This window comes from Schistocerca americana, chromosome 3, assembly GCF_021461395.2.
Source record: "Schistocerca americana isolate TAMUIC-IGC-003095 chromosome 3, iqSchAmer2.1, whole genome shotgun sequence".
Classification (NCBI taxonomy): domain Eukaryota; kingdom Metazoa; phylum Arthropoda; class Insecta; order Orthoptera; family Acrididae; genus Schistocerca; species Schistocerca americana.
The window spans coordinates 858352923-858369454 of record NC_060121.1 but is presented as its reverse complement, the minus strand read 5'-3'; the positions used below and the strand labels follow the sequence as shown (position 1 = coordinate 858369454).

Here is a 16532-nt window from a genome sequence, read left to right as displayed (position 1 = left end):
GAATTCAGAGGCGGGCTGCTAGATTATTTACTGCTAGGTTCGAATAACACGCAAGTATTACAGATGTGCTTCTTGAATTCAAATGGGAATCCCTGGAGGGAAGGCAATATTCATTTCGAGGAACGCTACTGAGAATTTAGAGAGCCGCCGTTTGAAGCTGACTGTATAACGATTCTACGTTCTCCGACATACACTGTGCATAAAGATAAGAGAAATTAGGGCTAATATGGAGGCATACAGACAGTCGCATTCCCTCGTTCTCTTTGCGAATGGGACAGGAAAGGAAATGACCAGTAGTGGTATGGGGTACCCTCCCCCACGCGCGGTGAGTTGGATTGTGGAGTATCGATGTAGATGTGGAAGACCGTGTGTTGGTCAGATGAGAACTGATTTCAGTTGCTGAGAGGTGATGGTGTGATTCCTAGGAAGCCTTGGACCCAGTATGTCCAGAAGGCACTTGCAAGCTACTAGTGGTTGCATAATGGTGAGGGCTGCGTTTATATGGAGTTGACTGGGCCCTTTGGTTCAACTGAACCAATCTTTGCCTGAAAATTGTTATGTTCGGCTACCTGGAGACCATTTGCATCTAACAACGATGCAAGTTTTATGGACGAAAATGCTCCATGTCAGTGGGTCACAATTGATCACGAATGGTGTGATAAGATTCTGGACAACTCGAGCGAATGATTTAGCCACGCATCGAACATTTGTGGGACATAATCGAGAAGTCAGTTTGTGCACAAAATCCTGCACCGTCAACGCTTCCGCTGTTACACACGGGTATAGGAGGTGGATGGCTCAGTATTTCTGCAGGGGACTTCAAACGAGTTATCGAATCCGTGTCACGTCGAATACCTGCACTGCGCCGGACGAAAGGATGTCCGAGACGAAACTAGGCGGTATCCCATAACTTTTTTTCACTTCAATGTGTTGGAAGAACAGGAATTTGTAAAGTACATTTGTCTACATTTCTCGAGGATTCTTCAAATGAATCTCAGTCTGTCTTCTGCCTGATCCGCAATTAATTTTTATGTGATCATTCGATTTTAAATTGCTGTGTACACATATTCCTAGATATGTCGTGGATTGGATGCTTACAGCTTTGTTCTGGAATCGTGTAATTTATGAATCATTCTGCCTATTTATGACCAATATTTTACATTTGTCTACGTTGAAGGCAGTGGCCACTCCTTATACTAAGCTTTGATCTTCTGTAGGTCTTCTTGCACTTCGCTACAATTTTCCTAGTGTTGCTACTTCTCTGTACGTAACATCGTCATCAACAGAAAACCTCTCGGAATTTACGATGTTGTCCACTATGCCGTTTATGCATTTTAAGAAGAGGAATTGTCCAACACTGAAGAGCCAAAGAAACTGGTACACCGGCCTAATATCGTGTAGGGTCCCCGTGAGCACGCAGAGGTGCTGCAACACGACGTGATAGGGACTCGACTAATTTCTGAAGTAGTGCTGGGGGGAATTGACACATTGAATACTCCAGGGCTGTCCAGAAATCCGTAAGAGTACGAAAGTGTGGAGATCTTTTCTGAAAGCACGTTACAATGCATCCCAGATTTGCTCAATCATGTTCATGTCTGGGGAGTTTGGGTTGCCAGCGCAATTGTTCCTGGAGCCACTCTGTAGCAATTCTGGACTTGTAGGGTGTAGCACTGGGCTGTTGGAATTTCCCAAGTCCGTCGGAATGCACAGTGGGCATCAATGGATGCAGGTGAACAGACAGGATGCTTACGTACGTGTCACCTGTCAGAGACGTATCAGGGGTCCCATATCGCTCCAACTGCACACGACCCACATCATTACGGAGCCTCCATGAACTTCAACATTCTCCTGCTGAAATGCAGGGTCCATGATTTCAAGAGGTTGTCTCCATACTGGTACACGTCCATCCACTCGATACAATTCGAATCGAGACTCGTCCGTCCTACTGTTTTCAGTCGTCATCAGTGCAATGCCGATGCTGGCAGGCCCAACGACGCGCAAAACTTTGTGTCGTGTGATATATCTGCGTAAGCAGAAGAAACTAACGATCAAAGTCCCATAACCATTTATTGGACTGTTCAATTAACCAAAAGAAATTCTCCTAGTATAACACTAACACAAAATAGTGATCCGTCTCCTAATCGCAACTACATGCAAGAATAATATAGAAAACAACGGAAATAATTTCCTACTAGTCTCCGCCAGAGACTTCTCCAATATACAAAGCCTAAATCATAGATCAGCGAGAAGATCCAAGCCGGGCTACCCCCATCTGCTGGCGGTCGATGAACTGCCGATGTGCGGCCGAGCGCCGGCCTTTATAACGCTTCGGCGGATGAGAACCTCGGAACTACTTTCCATCACGTGGTTTGACGTGTGAAAATAGTTCCGGAATCTGCAGCGACCTCTTCCTTATGTTTATGTGGGCCGGTAGTGGCCCCTGGTGGCCGCTGGTGTCTCTGCAGTGTTGTTGTTGTTGTTGCTGTTGTGGCCGTTCATCAATATTGCCTGTCGATTGTACAGTGCTTCGGTGTGCCTGCGAGCGGGCAACCCGCGGCTGCGGGCTGTCAGTTTGGATGGTGATACTCTAGGCGCCATGATGTCTGGTGGAGATGACCACAGCATCTTGCAGTCACCAAGAGCAGACGAGTGGGTTTTCGGCTCCGAAAGCCCATATCGATGATGTTTCGTTGAATGGTTCCCACGCTGTCACTTACTGATGGCCCAGCATTGAAATCCACAGCAGTTTGTGGAAGGGCTGTATTTCTGACAGGTTGAACAATTGTCTTCAGTTGTCGTTGGTCCCGTTCTTGCAGGATCTTTTTCGGCAGCAGCGATGTCGGAGACTTGATGTTTCACCAGATTCACGGCACACTCGTAAACTGGTCGTACGGTAAAATCCCCACTTCATCGCTACCTCGCAGATGCTGTGTCCCATCGCTCATGCGCCGATTATAACACCGCGTTCCAATTTACTTAAATCTTGATAACCTGCCATCGTAAGAGCATTAACCGACCTAACACCTGCGCCACATACTTATTGTCTTATACAGGGTGTTACAAAAAGATACGTCCAAATTTTCAGGATACATTCCTCACACACAAATAAAGAAAAGATGTTATGTGGACATGTGTCCGGAGACGCTTAATTTCCATGTGAGAGATCATTTTAGTTTCGTCAGTATGTACTGTACTTCCTAGATTCACCGCCAGTTGGCCCAATTGAAGAAAGGTAGCGTTGACTTCGGTGCTTGTGTTGACATGCGACTCATTGCTCTAAAGTACTAGCATCAAGCACATCAGTATGTAGCATCAACAGGTTAGTGTTCATCACGAACGTGGTTTGGCAGTCAGTGCAATGTTTACAAATGCGGAGTTGACAGATGCCCATTTGATGTATGGATTAGCACGGGGCAATGGTCGTGGCGCGGTACGTTTGTATCGAGACAGATTTCCAGAAGGAAGGTGTCCCGACAGGAAGATGTTCGAAGCAATTGATCGGCGTCTTAGGGAGCACGGAATATTCCAGCCTATGACTCGCGATTGGGGAAGACCTAGAACGACGAGGACACCTGTAATGGACGAGGAAATTCTTCGTGTAGTTGACGATAACCCTAACGTCAGCATCAAAGAAGTTGCTGCTGTACAAGGTAACGTTGACCACGTCACCGTATGGAGAGTGCTACGGGAGAACCAGTTGTTTCCGTACCATGTACAACGTGTGCAGGCAATATCAGCAGCTGATTAGCCTCCACAGGTACACTTCTGTGAATGGTTCATCCAACAATGTGTCAATCCCCATTTCAGTGCAAATGTTCTCTTTACGGATGAGGCTTCATTCCAACGTGATCAAATTGTAAATTTTCACAATCAACATGTGAGCGCTGACGAGAATCCGCACGCATTGTGCAATCACGTCATCAACACAGATTTTCCGTGAACGTTTGGGCAAGCATTTTTGGTGATGTCTTGAATGGACCCCATGTTCTCCCACCTACGCTCAATGGAGCACGTTATCATGATTCCATGGCCTCCACGCTCTCCTGCCCTCAACCCTCATGACTTTCATTTATGGGGGCATTTGAAAGCTCTTGTCTACGCAACCCCGGTACCAAATTTAGAGACTCTCCGTGCTCGTATTGTGGACGGCTGTGATACAATACGCCATTCTCCAGGGCGGCATCAGCGCATCAGGGATTCCATGCGATGGAGGGTGGATGCATGTATCCTCGCTAACGGAGGACATTTTGAACATTTCCTGTAACAAAGTGTTTGAAGTCACGCTGGTACGTTCTGTTGCTCTGTGTTTGCATTCCATGATTAATGTAATCTGAAGAGAAGTAATAAAATGAGCTCTAACATGGAAAGTAAGCGTTTCCGGACACATGTCCACATAACATATTTTCTTTCTTTGTGTGTGAGGAATGTTTCCTGAAAGTTTGGCTGTACCTTTTTGTAACACCCCGTATAGGCGTTGCCGACTGCAGTGTCGTTTTCTGCCTGTTTACATGTCTCTGTATTTGAATACGCGTGACTACACCAGTTTCTTTGGAGCTTCAGTGTATAAGATTCACTTTGGATACGTCATAAGCTACTCCTGAAGAGTCCTCTCTGTTTGTAATGACACCCTGTTTTCTCATTGGTCGAAGATCTTCAGTTCAGTCACACAACTAGTTTGTTATCCCGCGACATTCCGTACGCTCGTAGCCTGTTCGTTATGAGGCAGAGCGGAACTTACGGAACGCTCTGCAGAAGTCACTGAACACGGGAGCGACCTGACACAAGTATTCTGATAACGAAAAGACAGCAGAAGCCGAGAATGGCGGCGGATTAAATACACCAACTTGAACCGCTGACACCATCGTGAACTAAGGCGAAATACTTCGTGTCCTCGGTGAGCTACACTAGGGCTGAGAGCGCCTGCCGGTAGCCCTTCGCATTAGTAAAGGCAGGGCCAAGGGCCGAGGACCGAGGCGCCAAGGCTCAGCGCCGCCACGCACCCCGGTCACGTGACCCAATTTGTTTCGCACGTGAGCGCCGGCAATATTCCCGCCGCCGTCCCTCAACGTCATAGCGGCGCCCCGACCCGCCTTAGCAGGTGCCGGCTGCGTCGCTGGCTCGCTACGTATGCCCGACTCCGAGAGCCACACTGGCAGTCGCACCGTGCCGCGGCGACACGCCCCGCAGTCAAATAAAGATGGAGGGGTCGGCCACGCCACATACAGTGGGCTCAACGGGTGGATTTTTGCAAGAAGGCCGAGTGTGCCTTAGTGTGAAGTCGTAACAAATTCCACAAAGCTAACGTCAGTGTTTCATAGCTTGAAAGCGTACAGTACCGCCCGACATTGAAAATAGGTACAACATTCTTCGTTATTCTTGTCAGAACAACATATTTTTTTTTTGTAATAATAACTCAATTTCACTTAATACACTGAAGCTGGATATCAGTGTAGGAAAGAAGGACAATTTATTTATTTAATTGATCACATGTGCACTCCCACAAAAAAAATCCCTACATCCAATTTGGTGAGATTTGTGAAATGAATGAATGTATGGTCGTCTGTCAACCGCAGATAGTGAATGAGCAATATATGATCATCTTTGAGACCGCCCTTTGGTCATCTTTGGTGGAACCAAAGAGATGAAATTTACCTGAGCTTTGAGTGCCTGAAATGTGGCTGACCAATACGGTAGCATGGTGATCCCCCACCATGGCGGAGGTGCGAGATGACCTAAAGAACGGCCATGTTTCAGCACTATGGCGCTGGATCTTGTGTTGGTAAGACCTGTCTTATGTGTGCTCCATAAAATGAATGTATGGTCGTCTGCTAACCGCAGATAGTGAATGAGCAATATATGATCATTTTTGAGACAGTATTTTGGTCACCTTTGGTGGAACCAAAGAGATGAAATTGACCCGAGCTTAGAGCCCCTGAAATGTGGCTGACCAATGCGGTAGCATGGTGCTCCCCCACCATGGTGGAGGTGCGAGATGACCTGAAGAACGGCCATGTTTCAGCACTCTGGCGCTGTATCTTGTGTTGGTTAGATCTGTCTTAGGTGTGCTCCGTAAAGACAAAAGAGTGGAGAAAATGGTATGTATGTGAAATACTTAAGAGTAGTTTGGAATAATTATTTCTCTATCTCAGGAACTTTTGGGGGGAGAACTAAATGACAGGCAGGTAATATTAAGGGGATCGTAGTAATGTTCGGAAGTGACCAACGGTCACAGTTAAACCACGTGTAGCAATAAGTTGAAATACTTGCGAGTGCTGGTACTAAGCCGGCCAGAGTGGCCGTGCGGTTCTGGGCGCTGCAGTCCGGAGCCGGGCGACCGCTACGGTCGCAGGTTCGAGTCCTGCCTCGGGCATGAATGTGTGTGATGTCCTTAGGTTAGTTAGGTTCAATTAGTTCTAAGTTCTAGGCGACTGATGACCTGAGAAGTTAAGTCGCATAGTGCTCAGAGCCATTTGAACAATTTTTTTGCTGGTACTAAGTTGGAATACTTGCGAGTGCTGGTACTAAGTTGAAATAGTTTCGAGTGCTAAAGTTAAGCTGAATTACTGGCGTGTGTACTATAACTTGGAAACATTTAAGAAATGGCGTGTACAGGACTTGAAATTAGAGAAGAGTACTTCCACGTGGTGAGTACTGTGTGAATCTCAATCTGTGTATGAGACAGAGGATATAGAGGAGTACTCGTCCATGGTATCAGTTGAGGACTCGCGCGTGTGACGAATACGTTCTTAATATTACTTTGCGTGTTATGTTTCCGTGTGACGCTGGATTCAAACTCTAATACTCTGAGAGAGAAGCAAGGTGAGTCAGCCGTCTATCCAGCAACGCCACTTGGCTTGCATTGCACACCAAGACGTGCATATATCCTACAGAGTTCGTAGTAGGAAAGAAAAGTTACGAAGTGGGGCAGTGTCGTGTGGAACTGGGATGAATACTAATTGAAGTGGGAAAGCTGAAAGTGAAGTGATTATAACGTTGTGACTATTCTTTGTGATGTATGTTGCCAGTGTGATGTATTTCACGTAATTTAAGTATGTGGGGTTTGCATGGAAGAATAGCAAGATAGGTTCAGATGTAGTGGGTTATCCATGTCCCTTTTTGTACCGCTCGGTCTGGAGTAAATTTTCGTGATGATGGGTGTGAAAGTCGAAGTGTGAGATATAGCAAAATATCCACCTTCCTATCCAGAAAGTGCACTGTAGCGTTAGATAATTACGAGACCATAAGATAGAGAATCACCAATGTAAAGCCATGCCCACTGGGCGGAGTCTCTCATGTGTAATTGTTGTATAAAATGTAGTGGTGTGTTTAGGTTATCTTTGAACCATAATAGAATGTATCAGAATAGAAAAAGATAGTGAAAGGAAAAAGATTGGTGGCCTTGTTCTCCAAATAGTGTGTAGTCATGATACCCAGAATTTATAATGTGTGCGCCATTCATATTCAGTGCGATGGCCACGTGTTGGTGAAAGCCGTTGGGTAAGAAAGAAAATTTGGTATTGCCAAAGCGTAGTGAACAATCAGAGTTGTGTAAATTACTAATAGTCAGATGTGCGTTTCTGTTGAGTAATATTCAAACAGGAGAATAATTTGTAGCTTAATTGTTGGTACTAGAGCTCATAATCAGTCATTGATGCTACACGAGAAATAACAACAAATCCACTCGCTTGGTAGACCACTCATCTTGCAGGCCTGACTGCTTGATGCCACAGTATGAGCAAGGCATGTGAGTGCCTCTCAAGCTTAGTCATGGTTCCATGCTCGGCCTGTAAACATAACAATCTGTTGGTTCCAGTGGGACATTACAGTGTGTCCTCCGTGATGAATTTTGTTGTACAGGCGTTAGGCCGCAGTGCAAGGTGTGTTGCTGTGCGTCATGCTTGTCGTCAGATGCCTCACCTAAGCAGCTGGTATATTCAAACTCAAAGAAACTCAGTAAAGGCGGATGCACACTAGGCCAACAAAGGCCAACGAACTACAACCAACGGCTTTACTGGCCGAAATTTGCTTTGCGTGTGTTGGCGGCAAATAGGGATACCAGTTATCTCTGAAACAGCCGGTTTTCGGTTAAATCAGGTTTCTTCAACGCCAGTTTAACATGAATGTTAAAACCGCTCAGAATAACAGATTTCTGAAATAACCGATTTTGGATTTTTGATTCCTATTATCTCCTGTAATAAACGTAGAAATCGAACAAAGGCTCTAAAATATTAACTCTTAGTGAAAGGGTCCTGTAGCCACCTTTCATTAGTGTGGTAGGCCATTTCCACTACCATTTCTCTTTCTTTTCCTTGTTTCTCTTTTCTCATGACTCTCATTGTGGTGTCATTGAATGAATGTGGATGTGTGTCACGTTGCTAGACGGTGGCTTAGTCTGCTGCAGAAAGTCTGCGATAGTCATACAGATTCAGCAGCAGTTGTACAGAATAGCCAACTCTGGTAGTGGTCAAGTAGGCAAAGAGGTTTGCGCTACTTGTGAGAAATCCACCTGCGTTAGGTTTGTGGCGGAAATGGCATCTTTGGGTTTTTCGGGCCACGCGGAGCGTGGAGGAGGCTGGAGATGAAAAGGGAGGCATCCAGCCGCCGGTACGGGAAGCGTCCACAGCTGTTTTTCTTCAGTCGAAGAAGGGCGAGTTAGACTGACCGCTTGGCGCGTTGTTACTTGGCGAGAGGAGAGCAGTTAGCTTTTGGTCTCGCTTGTCAACTCTGAAAGATTGCTTTACCTTGTCGCAGCAAGCGATGCAAAACTTTGGCAGACTTTTCTTTTAGTAAATTTCTATAGCAGACTTGGATCCGCCGGAAGATCGCCACACAAAGGTGTCGATAAGAAGTGAGCACTCGCTTCTGTATGAATTTCTGTTTGCCTTCAGCTGTGCCTGTATAAGCTTTTATTTTTCTAAATATTAGTAGCTTTGCCTGCTCGTAAATTTTCCTTGCTTTCGTCTGTGGGGAGCCAACCACGTGGTTGAACATTAGAGTTTGTTGGACTACCGTCATCAGTAACTGTCCGACCTCATGTTTGTTTTAAAAAATGTTAGCTGTTCACAGTTGTGTGATGCGATATTGTTGCAACTTGGTCACGATACCTAGAAATTGCGTCTCCACAAACCACGTGGGCACGCGGGTGTACTGCGAAACGTGCACCGTTTCACGAGTTATTGGGATCAGTTATCAGGCAACAGCAGTTGTATGAATGATCCACACTAATGATTTTAGGTATAGATTATAACGGTGAATATATCGATGATTTTCTTTAATGTGTTAGGAATTAATATTATTAGGAATTGTGTACATTCCTCACATCAAAATCTTAGAAAAAAAAATTTTATCCACATTTTTCTCTTGTATTCCGAGGTTACGTTTTTGCACCTAAGCCACTCACCTCATAGCTTTCCCGCTAGCACATCCAACGCGTTTCGTTACGCACAGCTCCAACGATTAATTTCCCCTTTTAGTTTAAAACAAATCCTTTAGATTTAGTCTTATTTTCAGGTGTGTTGCTGGGAGCTGATCTTCTGCACAGTGTTCATGCATGTGCTATTATATTTTAAATGTTTGATTCTCGTGAACAGTGCACGGGCAATACTATTGATTACACCGCATCCTCTACGAGAGATATCACGACGTACGCATTTTTATGATTTTTTGGTCTGTGATCAAATTAATTTATTTTCCGACTCGGCCAAACCTATGATTAGTTGTATGGTTAGGGTCGGTGGCGACCCTAATTTTAACGTAATAACCCGTAGAAACAGGTTAGTTACATTAGTTTCAAGACACATGGAATCAAAATGTTTAATTAAGTGGGGAAGTAAAACGGTCTTGTAAACTGACGTACGACCGGGAGAGCTGTATGCTGACCACATGCCCTCCGTATCCTCATCTTGTGACGCCTGAGCGTTGAGGATGACACGGCAACCGGTCGGTACCGTTAGGTCTTCATGCCTATTCGGACAGATTTTAGTTTCTGGGGAGATAAAAGAAAATTCCGTCTGTTCATCGTTCACTGTTGTTCTCGAGAAGTGTTAAGTGGCTGAATACTGAAAAAGAATATCACCAGTATTCTCCTACTGATCCCAATTTTCTGAAAGTTTGCTCTGGAATCATGATGCAATTGGAGATCAGGCCACTATTTTGGCTTCCCGAATAGTCAGTGCTAAACGGTGAAAACTGGGGTTGAAGACTGTTCTTCGTCTTAGTTTGTCCATTTTCAAGGGCTACAAGCAGGTAAAGTCATATTACGTAGATACAGGTAGCAGATTATTTAATTTCTCTTTTTAGTGTGTATCATGAATGAATTGTTGTTTTTAATTTATTACTGCTGCAATAATTTCCTTCCTCATTCATTATTTCAAAGAAATGGGAGACAAATCGTCCATCTTTCAAGCAAATAAAATGTTCGACTTCGATGCTAAGTCACTTCGTGAAAATTTTTCCACGCTGGGATGCTGCCATTCTGCAACACAACGGATGTCCGGAAGCGACAGCGAGAAATTACTGTATAGGCCAGTTGGGGGCTAGTCTTGCACACTGCCCGTACACGTGTACCTTAAGCCACGACACACGGCAACAGAGACATTATTGTCTCAACAATGCTGTTCCAGCTCTTATACTACGTGTTTGTTGCTCGTTTCTCTCGGCACGGTTATTACAATTGCGCTGATCACTTTTTCCATTTACTATAATAACGCGATATTTCAGCTCAATTTAATCTTCACTAATGAATAATATTTTCGAAAAGAAAGGTTGTTAGTAAAAATAATAAAAAGGATATCTGTTATAATCAGGGCCAAACAAATACCGAAAAATACCGGTTCTTCAGAACTAAAATACCGGTATCGGTTTAAACCGGACTGTTTTTCCCATGCCCTGCGGAAAATCGGAGACAATGAAGCCGTTAGCCTTGGTTGCTGTTCGGAATGCCGGCGATAACTTCGAAGCATTGGCGGTGAGTTGGCCATGGGATCCACACTCTAGTGCCGGCGCCGGGTCGAATCATCGTACATCAGTAGCGATTTGCTGTGTATGTTCAACGGATATGTAATTATTGTGCTTATACATATTGGAATATTGAGTGGAATACGGAGACAGCATTAAAGCTGATACTTTTATCGTGAACGGGTATGTTTAAGTGACACTTAAGTAGGGCGATTGAAAAAAAAAAAAAGAAGAGAGATATTGAAAAGGATAGGCGCTTTTACAGAAATAACTGAGCTGTTAGAAAATAATGTGAAAAACAAAATGGAATCTTAGTAGATATCGTTTTACTGCAAGTAGAGCACTCCTAACAGAGGTGTCATCTTCGGTAATTTTACGGCTTACACAACTCAATAGCAATTCGAAATCTGTAGCTCTCATTCGCAAAAACTGTGAAATAGCCCATACTTTAATTAAGCTTTGAGGTGAGACATTAATTTTGTCTCACCACACTGCTACCTATTTTTTTACGAGAGAGGTCGTCCACCAAAGTCCTTTTGTTGTCTGGTGATCAGCTTCTTGCAGTGCAATAAACGCTACACATGCAACGATTGCTAAATTCTTTTCTTCCCTCATAATGTCGGCCAGTGAAACTCCTATTACAAAGCTACTTTATAACAGTAACAAAGTGGGTGCAGCCTCCACGAGTTATCGCAGCAAACTGCGATTCCAGAAGCCCGAATCCCTTGGTCACAACCTTTTGGTTTGGTGATATGACAGGTCGAACGCCAATGCGTTGGCGACCAACTTTCGGCCAAATCCACTGGCTATCGTTCGTTTGTCCTCGTTGGGCTAGTGTGTATCTACCTTAAGTAGAACTCACATCAGCGACCTGATGCTTATTTATCTAAAATCACCAATGATGTATATACCAGTTGTGAATATCTGTACTGTGTTATCATTACAGAGAAGTTTTATCGATTTGCTACCCGCAACTACTTTTGTCAACATATTATATTCCACTAATAACTAACATACCAGCTGAAGCCGAAGAAAAATGATTTTAAATGCGATTACGTGTCTGTTGTACCACCAGTCAAGGTCTTTTATATATTAAGTTCAACAGATGTGTACAGTTTTTAAGGCTTCTCCATGATAGCCGCCAGCCCTGGATCGCATTCGCGCGGTGAATTAACGGCAAAGGTCCGTGCACTGCCCAGCCCAGATGTAGTTTTTGGGTAGTTTCCCGTTCAATTAGGTAAAAACCGGGGTTATACCCAAGTTATACGATCCACAAACATTTAGCAAACTTTCGCTCACTTTCACATAAACCACACTACACAGAGACTCTTAGGGTACACATATTCTGCCCCGGGAGTAACGGGATGGCGACAGAAAGGGCATATGCTCACCCTCCAACATTAACAATGCCAAATCCTTTCATAGCCATACCGACCCTACAGGACAAAAGCACAAAAAGAAGGAGAAGAAGAAGAAGAAGAAGAAGAAGAAGAAGAATTACAGAAACAGGAAACCGAAGAAAAATTTGGAGTAGGAATTAAAGTTCAGGATGAATAAATAAAAGCCTTGAGGTTTGCCGATGACATCATAATTCTGTAACAGACACCAAAAATCTTGGAAGAGTGGTTCTAGATCGACATCTACATGGATACTCTGCAGAATCACACTTAAAGGCCAGGCAGAAGGTTCATCGAACCACGTTCACAATAACTCTTTATTATTCCAATCTCGAACAGCGAGCGGAAAAAAAGGAACACCAATAACTTTCTGTGCCAGCTCTGATTTCCCTTATTTTATTGTGATGATCGTTTCTCCCCATGTAGGTCGGCGTAAACAAAATATTTTCGTATTCTGAAGAAAAAACTGGTGATAGAAATTGGTGAGACGATTCCGCCGCAAGGCAAAAGGCCCTTGTTTTGATGGTGTCCACCCCAAATCCTGAATCATGTAATCAATACTCCCTCCCCCAATTTCGCGATAATACAAAATGTGTCGCTCTTCTTTGAAATTTCTCGATGGACTCCGTTAATCCTCTTTGGTAACGGAAATGACGGTGTATTGAAAGGAAGATAAGAGATGAACATCGACAAAAGCAAGCTCATCAACGTCAACTCAGTCAGTTGTTGGCCACATATGGGTCGTGATAACCCCTTCAGCAAAGACTGAAGCGCCGAAGCTGGTACCTACATAATAAACAACACGAGAACGTTGTTTGATTTTGTTACAATAGTGAACTACCGTAGTCCGCCTGAACTCCAGGCACAAGGATGGACGTACAAAAACTTAAATTTGTATGTAGATTTTGCCATTTGGGCAGCAAAATGAATGTGGTGAATCCTACCCTCAGAAAAAAAAAAAAAAAAACAAATTATTGCTGTCTGTTACATCTTCGAGTCATTTGAACACATGTAAATCATGTATTCATTGTTCGGCGAGGATGGTAGGATGATGGTTGCGGTACTCACACAGACACAGAGCAAATCGTAGCCATAACTTGCACACTATCCACGCTAGGCCTAAAAGTGTTCTGTCGCAACACAACTGCAGCAGACAGCAATTTACATGGTTTTTGTGGCAGAAGCTGTTTTCGTTTGGTCGATAATTTCTACTGCTGATATTTGTCCTCGCGTCTTGTCTAGCTTCAAAATGCTGTAATTTTCTACGAAACAAAGGGTCTGGCACATCTTCTCTGTTCATGCCCGTGTTCGATACCTTTACGGTTTGGATAACGAAACATGCGGCCATTCCTTTTTTCTCTCTCTCATTTTCATTTCATTTCTAGTTCTTCGTAGTGAAACAATGTTTTAAACACAATAACGATTTTAGAGTGAAGCTAGGAGCTAAGCGTCTATTGAACGTAGAAGTCGTTGACAGGGGTAAACATACAGCTTCTTCATTTCTGTGTTTCAAATGGTTCAAATGGTTCTGACCACTATGGGACTTAACATCTGTGGTCATCAGTCCCCTAGAACTTAGAACTACTTAAACCTAACTAACCTAAGGACATCACACACATCCATGCCCGAGGCAGGATTCGAACCTGCGACCGCAGCAGTCGCACGGTTCCGGACTGCGCGCCTAGAACAGCCAGACCACCGCGGCCGGCATTTCTGTGTTTCAGTCACGTGGAACAACAACAGATAATACCTACTGTGATATCTCGTACTATGAGTAACGTCTGAAGTTCCTGCAATGACTCATAGTGTCATTTGGCAGCCAGCTAATACAGTTTAGGCAGCTTCAGCATCCAATGAAGTCACAAGGCATCTCCCAACAACATGAAGCCGGTTGCAAATAACGACTAGGTTCACCTACTTGCTGCAGTGAATACATGAACCATGTTGCGAGACCTCCATACTGTGATGAATTTCACGATTACACTACACACAAAAAAACAACAACACATAAACAGTTCGCTGTCCTTTCTTCCTATAAATTGCTACTGGGGCGCCGGTATTAAATTTTCTCCTGTTGTGAATGTACAGGCTCCAGTTACCTACTGCAAGTCTGACACACGGTTTGGAACAAGTCAACAGCATACAAGCTTTAGACGGTGACTGTGCTTTACACTACGAGAGGGCCTCGTCATGAAGTGCTAATTATCTCCTAGAGATAATAATGATCCTGAATTAATTTATTGTTTGTATGGAGGTACTTATCTTCAGTCCTGGAACACATCGAAATCCTGGCGCCACAGTACACCAGAAAATCGTTACAGGATCAAAAACAAATTGACGCAGCCCATTCATGAAGTGCAGTATGGTGGACTACTTTATTTTCTGCGTTTATAGCGAAACAAGTGCGCCACAATTCATACTGAGTTGGTGAAAGTGTACGACAAAAGTTTATTATCATATGTCGTAGTGGCTAGGTAAGGCAAATGCGTCTCGTGTGGTCAAACTATTCGGAATGATGAACAAGGAGATGACAGATCATCTACCGGTAAAAAAAAAGTGGAATCGTAAGAGAAGTACTCGTTCTGGTGATCGAATACGGGTGTGTCATGATCAAGGCGTCGGTGTAAAACAATGGAAATCTGTAATTAAACTGTTTTAAGCATCTTGCACGACATTCTGAAAGCGACACAAGTCGTCGCCCGCTGGACGCCACGACTGGTCACATTATTTTCAGAATCCCGCGGAACCAAGGCAGCAGCGGAAAAGCAACAGAAGCATCAGGCCGTTCCACAAGACTTCTTTACCGCCTATTAACCACCGACGACTGGTGAGTGTATCACTGCTACCAGAGAAAAAGGAGCGAACAAACAGTGCAAACACGTGCATTCACGACCGACGAATAAAGCAAAGATCCAGTCTTCATCGGGCTAGGTGATGCTGAATATTATTTGGGACTTCCATTAAGCACTGCTGGTAATGGGCAAACCGTTACAGCAGCATGTCATCAAAATCTTCTGATGATGTTACGGGAGGCTATCATCTACGTGTACATGGATACTCTGCAAATCACATTTAAGTGCCTGGCAGAGGGTTCATCGAACCACCTTCACAATTCTCTATTATTCCAATGTTGTACAGCCCGCGGAATGAATGAACACCTATATCTTTCCGTACGAACTCTGATTTCCCTTATTTTATCGTGGTGACCGTTCCGCCCTATGTAGGTCGGTATCAACAAAATACTTTAGCATTCGGAGGAGAAAGTTTGTGATTGGAATTCCATCGCAACGAAAAACGCCTTTCTTTTAATGATTTACAGTCCAAATCCTGTATCATTTCTGTGACACTCTCTCCCATATTTCGCGATAATACAAAATGTGCTGCCTTTCTTTGAACTTTTTCGATGTGCTCCTTCAGTCCTATCTGGTAAGGATCCCACACCGCACAGCAGTATTCTAAAAGAGGACCGACAAGCGTAGTGTAGGCAGTCTCCTTAGTAGGTCTGTTACATTTTCCAGGTGTCCTGCCAAATCGAGACGAAGTGCCGGCGAGAGCTGTCGAAGGGGATGTTTCTCCTCCGCGACGACACACCACCTTATTCTGAACAGGATGCACTGACGCATGTTGCATCTCTGGGACGTAAAATTTTGCTCGCTATCTATGTTCTCTTGATACGGCACCCTGAGACTTTTTCCTCTTTTCTTGAATGAAAACTTGATTGTGTGGCAGGCATTTCCAGAATGACGGCAGGTTGGTTTTTGAGGCGGCACATTTCCTGAAGAGCCATGATACAGACTTCTCTAATAAATGTCTCCGAAAAGTATTTTAAAACTGAGAAATATTGAAGGGTGAATATTGAAGAATAACTGCGAGTGGCATTCAGTAAGTAATGCTTCACTTTTTTTTTCGCAAGCAAGTTGGTTGTATTCATCATTCTAACACGTCGTATTATTCCTCATGCTGTTGTCTACAAAATCCTATTTTCAAGATAACATCCATTCAATGCGACGACGTCGTGCAACTTTACTGGGAGGGTCTGTACGTCCGCATGGTATCGCTATGTTGTTCGACTTCGGAGTCAACGTCTTTCTGCACCAATAACGTCGCTATCATCCAAATACTGCAGCCTGCGGAGTCCATATTTTATTAGTCCAAACAGACGGAAGTCTGAAGGTGTGA

At 44.0% G+C, this 16532-nt stretch overlaps 1 protein-coding gene across 1 annotated transcript in view; it reads right to left on the bottom strand.

Annotated features, from left to right (window-relative positions):
• The window catches only part of LOC124606854 (delta-sarcoglycan), a 450590-nt gene that overhangs the window by 403537 nt on the left and 30521 nt on the right, over positions 1 to 16532 (bottom strand). The window lies entirely within an intron of this gene.